The sequence below is a fragment of the Heptranchias perlo genome, chromosome 1 (assembly GCF_035084215.1).
Source record: "Heptranchias perlo isolate sHepPer1 chromosome 1, sHepPer1.hap1, whole genome shotgun sequence".
NCBI classification, from domain to species: domain Eukaryota; kingdom Metazoa; phylum Chordata; class Chondrichthyes; order Hexanchiformes; family Hexanchidae; genus Heptranchias; species Heptranchias perlo.
The window spans coordinates 30,674,764-30,687,737 of NC_090325.1; the positions used below are offsets into that span (position 1 = coordinate 30,674,764).

A 12,974-nucleotide genomic window follows, 5' to 3' on the forward strand; every position below is an offset into this window, starting at 1 on the left:
ATTTTCTCTGTGATAAACAAGTAGGCACTTCACATTTTTCCCTTCACCCCAAAACTACAAAATATTGAACATAATCAAAAGGAGGAATTAAAGGTCATAACATTTGTTGAAAATGGCCTCTAAATTTTGTTCAAAGCATCTTTTAAAAACAACAGTATAAGGGAAGTTATGGATCTCCACTGTAATTGCAATATGCAATATTAAAATAAAATCAACTGACTGTAAGAGTGCACCGCAGCTTTACCTTTAGTTCAAGTTCTCCACGCGTATACAAGTAGCTTTTACCATGTGCATCTGCCACGTTTCCTTTGAGCACTTTTATGAATCCTGCTTAGACCCCATCAATACTTTGTCCTAGTGTAGGTGATGGATTTGCCAACTGCCTATGCTAGATCATCCGGAACAATAGGCTTCAAATATTTTCAAGCCTTTCTAAAAAATGCATATTGCAAATACATATGTGTTTATATGATTCCAAGACAAACAGTTTATGACCTTCAAAATAGCACTAGCAAAAAGTTATTCAGGAACCGTGTATACACAAAGGAATGTCAACTGTGGTCTTCCTGCCCCTCCAGCTAATGCTCTCCCTGGTCCCTTGCCACAACAGTTTTTCGTAACTTGCAAATCCTCCTTTCCACTCTTCTTCCATCCAAATAGTAGTTGCTAGTTCTCGGAGAGAAAGCACAATTTTTTGGCTTTCCCTCACCAACTCTAATCTTGATATCTTGGCTAAAAATATCCCTCTAGTGCTTTGTTTTGCTAGACTACTTAGACAGATATCAAGTTTTATTCCAGCCAGGTTAATCGGATCTTTGCACTCCAATAAGTGCTCTGGTCCTGATATTATTCCCATCATTATCCTAGAGATATATGCCTCCAAATTTGACCCTGTCCCATGTCATCTCTTCAACCTTAACATATTCTTCATTTTGGAAATGCTCATGTTCACTTCCATTCCTAGAAATCTGACTCTTAAAACTACAACCTATGCACTTACATTAGTTCTTTTTGAAGTTTACAAGTTCCAAATTCCCAACTTATATGGCCATTCTAATGGTGAACTGGTTTCCTAATTTGCCTAAGCTACCATAGGTTCACAACTGTCCCAATTATGCTTTACTTGATGGTTGACTGTGACTTTATCCATTAACTCAAGAGTTCTCAGAGTTACTTTCTCTCCCATTCTGATCCTTTTTCATATCAATGACCACTTACCCACCCAACCATATTCACTCTTGTTGATGATTCCATTCTCGATGTCGAATTCCTTCAGATTGTACGCCTTTTGCACTCACAAGCTTAATCCTCATATTGCAATATGAATTGCTACAGTTTGTTCCATGCTCTTCAACGGGGCAATGAAAATCATGTACCACCTATCCAATTCTAACACACGCTTCCCCAGCCCAGTGCCCAGTTGTGCAAGTAGTGCCAACATCCCCTTGCTAATGGACATGACAATAGAAGGGGGGAAAAGCATTTAAAATAAAAATACACGTCCTCCCCCTTTTGCAGCAGGGTCTTTCTCCCTTCCAGTGGCATCAACCACACTTTCCCAACAGGGTTTCTTTCTCCCCGTCCCTCCAACGGAGTCCATCTCTCCTTTCTTCCTGCAGACAAAAAATAGATTCTTCCTTTCCTAGCCCAGCAAGAAGGTATATCCATGTCTGCCAACACTCCCAGCATAGTGTTTCCCAGGCTACTTCTTTTCTATTCTAAAATATGGTAGCCTTTATAAAGGATTTTTCCCCTTGTATGAATCTGTGTTGGCTTCTGAATATATCAAAAATGTGGGGTGGAAAGCCCAGATCGTCATGACTGCAAATTCTTCAATTCATACATTTGTCAGACATTAATGCCATTCATCTTATTGGCCAAAAACCCCAATAAAAGGCATCCCACCCACTACAATTTCTTCTGAAGACTTTTTTTTAAATTTAGGTCCCCATTTCCTGAAACTTGCAAAACTACTTTCCCCAGATGGGAATAGTCAATAACTAAATTATTTCCCTTTCAAATATCCTACAAATCCAGAAGAGAAAGCTAGTTATTTAGAGAAATTCTTTAGTTCTATGATGCTCCCAAAATAACCCAATTTTTCAGGTGCTGAGCCAAATAAACCATTGGTGTAAAAGAACTTCAAAATAAAATTCTAAAAACTTCATGCAAGGAAGATCAAAGGGCAAATACACTGTTTTGAAAGTATTTCCCTACACTATTCTACTTTAGTAACCCTTTTTGAATATACAGTTTTAGTAGTCTATTGTTGACATGTGGAGCATCTGAACTAAGGATAGCTTAAAAAGGAAAACCAGAACAAGATTACTGACAATTAGAAGCAATAGCTTGAATCATTACACATGCAGAGTCAAGTTTGAACTGTCCCAGCAAAGAGCACTAAAGAAAAACGTCCCCTCTTGCTGTCAACGTGCAGGAAATTTAAGATAGCTGGAAAGTGGATTTATCACCTGCATACAAGGAATTTTAATGATGTACAGAAATTATACAATGAAAAATGTAATTTCTTAATGCAATTAAAAATGGTGCAAAACACTGAAATTGGCAACTGGAAGTATGATGAGAAGAATGAACAGCAACAGTTATATACTTCGCACAAGACTAGAATCATAGAATCTTATAGTACAGAAGGAGGCCATTCGGCCCATCGTGCCTGTGCCGGCTCTTAGAAGGAGCTATCCAATTAGTCCCACTTCCTCGCTCTTTCCCCATAGCCCTGCAAATATTTCCTTTTCAAGTATACATCCAATTCTCTTTTGAAAGTTACTATCAAATCTGCTTCCTCCATCCTTTCAAGCAGTGCATTCCAGATCATCATAACCAATTCAATTCAAGATCTTTGCATCCTTTACTGGACATTAAACTTATTAAAAAGTTACTTATATTTTAAACCTCTGCAATTTCAGAATTATTACAGCTCACTAAAATATTACTATCACTTTCTTCCCCTAGCTTCTTATCACTATAGTCCACCTCCCCAGAAGGCAGCAACTAATGCAGGGATATAGTTTCACAAAGAAGATGCTTTCTGGTAAATTGCTCGGTTAGCCATTCTTCAAGTATAAGGCTAGAAATTAGTGTCACTGGACTACGTAATAATAAAAGCCAATGGCTTCAAGCTTAACTGTGTCCTTGTCGAACATTTATATATGCACTTCCAACAGCGTCACTGAATAGTGATCTGGAGCCAAGACCCTGGCTGATTTTTTTTCCCCTTACCAGCCCAGAGGGCCTGGGGCTAGTTGCAGCTCCCTAGTAGAGATAACTCAGAACAGATCCAGGGTTAAACTTAGAACCGTCCTACTCTGCAAAACCAAATGCGACATGGGGCGAGCTACACTAGGGGTCCCCAACAAATTTTCTTGTAATGGTCGGGGGGGAAAAAATAACACCCCTAATTTCTCCCAGTTCCAACCCCCACCACAACCCCACCATTATATCCTGCTCAGCTGATTCAATGCAGTCTAGAGGCATCTCTGCAGACTGCCAACATTTTCTTTGGTTAACCTACTGTGATGCACAAAGGTTGTTACCTCCGAAGCCAAGTGCAAATTTACGTCAAGACTTGGAGTAGAACTTCGTTCTCCTAAGTCCCAGCAGTCTTGCCACCAAGCTGCCAAGAGAAGATCTTCAAAACACACAAATATACTTCTTTGTACAATTTCTTTTAAAACACCAGTATCCATAGTTTTAGGATTCACTCTGTTTTAAATTTAAACAAAGTAATATCTAGCTTCTTAGCTATATACATGCACAATGTGCATTTTTTATTGAAAATAATAAACAAGTAGTGGCGCTAAAATTGCAATCAAGTATTATGGCGTGCATGAGTTGGAGAAATATCTCGACTATGACCACTTGAATTAAACACACCAGCATAATTATTGACTTAGTCCTTCTAAACTTGGAATGTGGCTGGAGAATATTTTGAGTTATGGAACACTGGGGTGAAGTACTAGTGCTGATAGGTGATGTAAGTGATGGCTGCATTTGGAAATGAGGGATTAACATCACAAAATGCACTGGCACTAGTATTTTTTTTCCATAGCAGATTGGTAGCAATATGACAAATAAGCCTAGTGACAACAATGCATATGCTTAGAAAGACAGTTGTCGCAATACTTTTCACAAAATATTTATTAGCAAAAGGTCAATAAAAGTTCAGCAGCTTTGAAAAGAAACATCAACACATAGTTCATTGAAACTCATCCTTTTTGGCCAAGGAAAAGTGGGTTTATAAAATTCCTCAAAGCCAGCTTCAAGAAATTGGTAATGAACACAGCAGCTAAATGCACATCTTGTACATTTATTATGGTATCCACACAATCTATGTATAGAAGCTTTTTTTTTAATAAACTGAACTAAGTTATATGTAAAGATTAAATTTAAAGAACTTAAATCTTCACGAGGGCTCTAAAAGATAATCAATCTAAAGGGACTGTAAAACCACTTTTCGCTGCTGCTTCCACTCGTAGTACAAGGAATGGCATGAATAATGTTAGAAAACATTTAGCAGGACGTACATCATTGAGCAGTACATGTAGTTTGGTCTCTATGGAGTAAACCACTTGATTACAGAATAATTAATACTCATTTACAGAACAATATTTTTGAAGTGCAGCAAGGTAAATATCTCATTCAGCAAGATCCACCAAAAGGTCATTCACAATTTGAAAAGTCTATTAATTTAGGATTGTACAAAATTTGTAATAAGTCACAAAATAAAAAATTAAAATCTCAAGATTCATATGCAATTACAAATGCAATTTAAAGACTAGGCAGAATACGGCATTGGCTATATCGGAATTATATTTGAACTATTAACCTGAATATAAAGGTCACAATTCCTATATAAAATGAAGAATACTTACTGGACCCTTTAAGAAAGCAAACAAATAAAATCTTCTGAAGTTTAAGTTTAGCACACTAGAAAATTTGATTTTCCATTGTTCTATTCAGGTTTCCACTAAAGCTGGACAAATTACAGAAGATTTCACAAACTGAAAAGGTATCAAAAAAAAATCAAATCAGAACACCTAGTCAAAGATAGAGTCATTTACTGTAGCAGGTAAAAACATCCCTAACCCCAAAATTACAAGCATTAATTGGATGCGGCTTTGACCCATTCGAGCCACATTCAACAGATGTCAGAAGATCAAACAACTAAAATTACCAATTATAAAATAAACAATCCTATCATCTGATAGAATAGATGAAATAGGGAAGGAGGAGGCTTGTGTGGAGCATAAACACCAGCATGGACCTGTTGGGCTAAATGGCCTGTTTCTGTGCTGTACATTCTATGCAAACAAAGAAAAAAACCCAGCTTTTTGTACAGATACCATATACACATATGTGCCAACACTACCATGGTTACTGTCACCTATCAATTGGTTTAATATACTCAAACTGAAAGCAGTCAAATTAAATTTATAGATTATGTACTGATCCCCTGTGGTGTTATCACAATCAAAAGAAAATTGTTTTCTTCCTGTACATATGATAGTTAGTGGGAGAGAAACAATTTCTTTTTTCCCTCTGTATAATGTTTCTTTTAATGGTCATCTGTTCTGAATATCTGACTTTTTCTCACTCTTCCTCTCGTTATCCAACTCTTCTCTCTTTTGTTTATCGCCCACTCTCTGTATGTTCATTTATTATATAATACATTTGTATGCTTTTTAAAGATGTAGCAAGAAGACAGGTATTATGTATTGACTTGAAGGTGGGTAACAGATCAAGACTTGAGAAGCCACCTTGGAGCTGCTGCAGTATGCATTCGTAAACTTGAGTTCATTCAAAATTCTGCTACCCGTATCCTAACTTGCATCAAGTCCTGTTCACCCATCACCCTGCGCTCGCTGACCGACATTTGCTCCCGGTCCTGTGGTGCCTTGATATTAAAATTCTTATCCTTGCTTTCAAATCCCTCCATGGCCTTGCCCCTCCTTATCTATGTAACCTCCTCCAGCCCTACAACCCTCCGAGATCTCTGCACTCCTCCAGTTCTGGCCTTTTATGCATCCCCCTTTTTTCTTGACTCACTCCACCACTCGTGGCCCCAAGCTTTGGAATTCCCTCCTTAAACCTCTCTGTCTCTCTCTCCTCCTTTAAGATGCTCCTGAAAACCTACCACACCTGTCCGAATATCTCCTTATGCGGCTCGGTGTCAAATTTTGTTTGATAATCACTCCTGTGAAGCATCTTGGGACGTTTTACTATGTTAAAGGTGCTATATAAAAGCAAGTTGTTATTGTAGATGAGAAAGAAATTAGGGAGTGTGGCTAGATTGGAATAAGATCTGGAAAGCATCCGTAACCCAGATCCCCTTGTTGCTATCTTGAGCCGCAGCTCCAACCAGATATTTGTCCAGTAAAGAGAAACTGGAGGCACAAGCCCTGGTGAGAGCTAAGACACTAGCGGAACTGCAAGGCAGTGAAGTAGGAAGGCCTGAATGGGGAAGGAGCAGAATTGCGCACAGCTGTACTGGAGGCAAGATAAGGTGAAGCTGCAGACTTGTCATGACATTTATAAGCTGGCATTTAGAGTCTGCTTAAAACCATACATGTCCGATGTAATACAACAGGAAGGTGGAAATTGTCTTTAATTTGAAACTGGCACAGCCACCTTCTAGTTTTGGTATCTTTCACTCAAACATATTGCTCAATCAAAAATCTGAAACTAGAAACTTATTTAAAACCCAAGATCGAATGGAAACCTCTCAACTTCTAAAAGTAGGAAGTTACTGGCAAATAACTTACCAACTACTTTTAAGTATCTTGGTTATACAGGAACCATCAAAAACCTCCAATATTCAGGCCAATCATCACTTTACTCTGCTTCCAACCCTACCACAGTATGCACTTATCAGTCAAAATTATTTTTAATTAAATGCAGATTTAGAAATGTAGCAATTCTATCTCTGCTGTTTCTCTTATACTAGTATGCGATTTTGCCTTGCCATGTTCTCACGCTGTGTTTCTCCTGCATTGCTATTTCTCTTGTAGTGCAGCTGTTACTCTCATTGATGTTCCTTTTAGGATCAAAATTTCACTCGTCCTTCTAGAAAACTTGTTCTATTTATTTGACTAGCAAACTGTCAAGAACTATTTTTGATGGATGGTGAAGGGAATGGAGAAGGAAGCACTAAAGCAAAATAGAATTCTGTCAATAGTTAAGACACAGTTAGTGATGTACTGATGTCCTATAACCAGATGCAATAATTCACATTAGAGATCAGAAATTAATCCTACAATTTTCTGTGCAACAAAGCTGACGACTGCCCAGAGGAAATCCATTAATGATACAGCCAGCCAATCACTGACCTTAATAAGCAAATTAATTTAATCAAATCTTCCAAGTGTCAAATTTGCTAAATTGAGCAGGTCACATTTAAAGTAGACTGACCAATCCCTTTTTAAAAATTACTAATGCATCTCCTTTGGCATTGCCCATAGCAAGTCAAAACAAAGTGAATTTTCTCAGTGCATTAGTGATGGTATAGGTATAGGGATCTGCAGCTCTGGAATTGGTATAGCTTTATCCAGTCATAGAAAATGTGCAGCTGCAGCTGTGACTGTATGACATGTAGCTTCATAATAGGAAAGTCTCATCAGAGACATTATGGAATTGCAATGCCTAAATAAGGTGCGCTATTTACAACTTACATATAGCTTTAATGTGGAAAAATGTCCCAAGGTTCTTCAGAGGCATAAAAAAATGGATGCCAAGCCAAAGATGATATTAGGAGGAGTGATCAAGTGCTTCATCATTGAAGTGGGTTTTTAAGGAGAGTTTCAAGGAGGAGGGTGTAGAGACATAGGAGTTTAGGGAGGGAAGACCAGGGCATGAGCCTAGATGGCTGAAGACATGGCCGCCAATGGTGGGAAGAAGGGAAGGGGGATGGATGCATAGGAAGCAACAGGTGGAGGAACCACGAGTTCGAGGGGGTTGTAGAACTGGAAGAGGTTAGAATTAGAGAGGGAAATGCTCTTGAAGGGACTTAAACATAAACATAAAGTTGAACATTTTAAATTTCAGGCATTGGGGGACCGGGAGCATAAGGAAAGGAATGATGGTTGAGTAGAACAGGCTACAGGCAGCAGAATTTTAGATGAGCTGAAGTTTACAGAGGAGGATGGTCAACCATGTCAGAGGCTGCAGAGAGATCTAATTGGGATAATGCATCATGGTCATAGTCATAGATGTTGTTATTTGTGACTTTGGTTAGGGTCTTTTCAATCTGTAGCAGGGGTGGAAACCTGATTGGAGAGATTGAAACAGGAAGTTGGGGAAAGGTGGGTACAGATTTTAGGGGACAATTAATACATTATGAATTATATAAGGAGTTTCATACCTGTACACAGTAGTACAAAATAATTTATTGAACAGGTAAGAGTTAATTGGTGTAATTTTAATCTAACAATTATTTTCTGTCCATGTGAGATTCTGTGATGCAAGAATGATTGTAAAATTAAATTTCATTTCAAAAGTAGTGAACTAAACAAACAAAACTTGTTTCTGGATCCAACTCCATTAACACCCCAGGGGTCACTCAGACTGAACTATAAAGTAGAACATGATCAATATAAATCAGGTATTAAGAAGTTAAATCCCAAGAAAACAGCTAATAGTTGCTGGAGCTAGCTCATGGAATAGTGCAACGTGTGTCTCGTGTCTATAATCCCTTTGAAGGGAGGTGATCAAAACTGCACCTCTTCCTCCTCAGCACTGATCTATGCAATATCAGCTGAGCTTGTTCTGACTTGTAATCCAATGTCCTCCAGATGTATCCTTGTACCAGTTTTGTTTCAAACTGACCAGTTGCGTATACGGGAATGATCTTTGTGACCCCTTCATGTTATACATTTACTGCTACCTGTTCCTATACCCATTATCCTACAGTAAAATCCACCTATCACATTTTAGTCAATCTACATAATTGATCCAAATCTCTGAACATAACCTCCGTTTTAATCAGTGCTTCCAAAAACCTTTGCATCAGCATAATACTAACACCCTGTTCTCTAGCATTCATAAATATTGTGAACAGCAGGGGTCCCAAAACAGATCTCTACGCAACACTACCAGTTACTCTTACCAAACAGAGCATTTCAATTATCATTCTTAATTTTGCTAAGTCAATTCTTAAGCCATCTGGACAGTGTAATCTATCCATAAAACTTCCTCCCTAGTATCATGAGAAACTTTGTTAAATGCCTTTTGAAATTTCAAGTAAACTACATGTATTGGATTACCAGTTTGATGGCCCAAGTGAACTTTCCATTCTAGAGAAAAGGAATAGGGCATGGAGGATTGCTCGTAGGGCATTTATAGAGCTTCCAAGCACTGAATGACCAAGCTACGAAAGTGGCACATAGACTCTGGAATTTTTCCATGACAGCATTTTTGCTTACAAAATGTGTATTGTGTCCCACACTCATTCCATCTGCTGTCTTTCTGCTCATTTTCAATTCTATGAGGTGCCCTCTTCTCTATATGGCTCTCACACTCTCTCGTTCTGCATCTGGATACCTACGCCTAACTTTTTCACTCTTTGCACGTCTCTTGTCCAATTCAAAATCTCCTTTTTGTACCTTTCTCATACATTTTCTGTTTATGCCTTTCACTGCATGCCACAAACTTACACATTCCAACTATATGCACTTTCTCCTCATCTTACACAAACAACCCTCTTCCCCGCCTGATACGAACACTCTCAGCCCACCTCCACTCTCTTCCCATCATACATTCCCTCTTCCGTCTCACATTTTAGTTTCATATTACCTCTTTTCTCCTCGTTCACACCGACTCTTCCTTTCCATCACGTGCCAACCTTCCCCCCTATCCTTCCCTATCTCTCTCTCATACACTCACTCGTCTCTCCCTTCTGGCCAAATGTGTGATTGTCTTCACACATTTGGTAAATGCTAGGAACCACAGCACTGTTGCAATTTTGGCAGTCCTGAATAGACCACTTCCATGACAATTATCATATAGGCTATAGGTGGAACAAAACTGTAGGAACATGGGCTCAAACACAGAACATACTGAAAACATGAAAGCTTTTATCCACAAAAGTTGTGTGTGAAATGAGCATGGTATTCTCAACCCAAATCTTACTGCATAAAGTTCCACTGGGTATTCAACACAGATCTTACAGTTCCACAGCACAATACAGCCTATAATTTGCCAAAAAGCTCACTCTGTCCAAACAAAGTAATTTGGAATTGAGTTACAATTATACAAGTGGATTCTTGTGGCATTGCTTAAGGTCATGGGATTTGTGGATTTACTAAGGGAGTTTTTCTTTAAATTTACTTATTCACTCATGAATACCTACTTCATTGTGCATTGTTGCTGTTTTATGGACATGCATTTGCACCAATCAGGTGCAAGTGTGATATACTGAGGTGTGGCAGATGTGCTAGGCACAATATATATATAAAAAATTAGACAGTATGAATAGTAAGGTTAACGACTTAGTAGGGGTGTCTTCAAAAGATACATCATTTCACACTGTTGAAACTAGTCCAATTTTTAGTAATTCTGGAGACATTTTTGTCCTACATTAATTCAAAACTACTTAAAATGTCAGCCTTGGCTCAGTGGTAGCACTCTAATCTCTGGGCCAGAAGATTGAGAGTTCAAGTCCCACTTCAGGACATCTAGGCTGACACTCCAGTGCAGTACTGGAGGAGAGCTACAATGCCAGCAATGAAGTTTTGCAGATGAGATAATAAACTGAGATCCTGTCTACCTGCTCAGGCAGACGTTAAAGATCTCATGACACTACTCGAAGAAGAGCAGAGGAGGACCTTTGTTGTCCAGACCAACAGTTACCCCTCAACTACTACCATTAAAACAGATTATCTAGCCATTTATCTCATTGCAGTGCAAAAATTGGCTGCCGTGTTAGATTACAACAGTGGCTACACTTCAAAAGTACTGGGGAGCAGTTTGAAACATCCGGAGGTTCTGAAAAACACTAAATAAATTAAAGTTTCTTCTTCCTTTATGTCCCTATATATTCAACTATAAACCAAACAACCCCAAAAAAGCACAAGAAATGGATGGGAGCGATTGTGGTTTGTCATTCTTCAATGGTATAATCCTTCACGAAGGCCCTAGAATTACTGCTTCCGTCACACAATGTAGGAGCCACACCAATTTTAGGACAGGAAGAGAGATGGGATCCTACGGGTCACGCAAATCACTGCTGCCAGAACAGATCTACAGAAAGCGACCCTGAATGTTAATCAAATTTAAACAGTAATGTCTGGTAAGCATATGTGGGAGCAGGGGAACAATCCATGTATCTGACTTAGATATCAATACAATCCCAAATAACTAAATTCAGGAAGTAGTCATCAATTAAACGGAACAGAACTCAACGAGACACAACACATACATTGAACTCCAGCTACCCTTCACCTATATTAAAAGAAAGTAATTGCATTTATATGGCTTTAAGGCGATTGGCAAAAGTACCAAAGGTGACATGAAGAAAAACAAGTTTTTTTTAAAAAAGAGCAAGTGGTTAGAATCTGGAAAGTACTGCACAACGGGAGGCAGATTCGATCATGGCCTTCAAAAAGGGAACTGGATAAGTACTTGAAAGGAAAAAAATGCAGGGCTACAGGAATAGGGCAGGGGAGTGGGTCACTTGCATAGAGCCGGCGTGGACTTGATGGGCCGAATGGCCTCCTTCCGTGCTGTAACCATTCCATGATTTTTTTTTTATTCGTTCACGGGATGTGGGCGTCGCTGGCAAGGCCGGCATTTATTGCCCATCCCTAATTGCCCTCGAGAAGGTGGTGGTGAGCCGCCTTCTTGAACCGCTGCAGTCCGTGTGGTGACGGTTCTCCCACAGCGCTGTTAGGAAGGGAGTTCCAGGATTTTGACCCAGCGACAATGAAGGAACGGCGATATATTTCCAAGTCGGGATGGTGTGTGACTTGGAGGGGAACGTGCAGGTGGTGTTGTTCCCATGCGCCTGCTGCCCTTGTCCTTCCAGGTGGTAGAGGTCGCGGGTTTGGGAGGTGCTGTCGAAGAAGCCTTGGCGAGTTGCTGCAGTGCATCCTGTGGATGGTGCACACTGCAGCCACAGTGCGCCGGTGGTGAAGGGAGTGAATGTTTAGGGTGGTGGATGGGGTGCCAATCAAGCGGGCGGCTTTATCTTGGATGGTGTCGAGCTTCTTGAGTGTTGTTGGAGCTGCACTCATCCAGGCAAGGGGAGAGTATTCCATCACACTCCTGACTTGTGCCTTGTAGATAGTGGAAAGGCTTTGGGGAGTCAGGAGGTGAGTCACTCGCCGCAGAATACCCAGCCTCTGACCTGCTCTCGTAGCCACAGTATTTATATGGCTGGTCCAGTTAAGTTTCTGGTCAATGGTGACCCCCCAGGATGTTGATGGTGGGGGATTCGGCGATGGTAATGCCGTTGAATGTCATGGGGAGGTGGTTAGACTCTCTCTTGTTGGAGATGGTCATTGCCTGGCACTTATCTGGCGCGAATGTTACTTGCCACTTATCAGCCCAAGCCTGGATGTTGTCCAGGTCTTGCTGCATGCAGGCTCGGACTGCTTCATTATGTGAGGGGTTGCGAATGGAACTGAACACTGTGCAGTCATCAGCGAACATCCCCAGTTCTGACCTTATGATGGAGGGAAGGTCATTGATGAAGCAGCTGAAGATGGTTGGGCCAAGGACACTGCCTTGAGGAACTCCTGCAGCAATGCCCTGGGGCTAAGATGATAAGCCTCCAACAACCACTACCATCTTCCTTTGTGCTAGGTATGACTCCAGCCACTGGAGAGTTTTCCCCCTGATTCCCATTGACTTCAATTTTACTGGGGCTCCTTGGTGCCACACTCGGTCAAATGCTGCCTTGATGTCAAGGGCAGTCACTCTCACCTCACCTCTGGAATTCAGCTCTTTTGTTCATGTTTGGA

At 40.1% G+C, this 12,974-nt stretch overlaps 1 protein-coding gene across 2 annotated transcripts in view; it reads right to left on the bottom strand.

Annotated features, from left to right (window-relative positions):
• Positions 1-12,974, bottom strand: part of smad2 (SMAD family member 2) — a 157,011-nt gene that overhangs the window by 93,100 nt on the left and 50,937 nt on the right. The window lies entirely within an intron of this gene.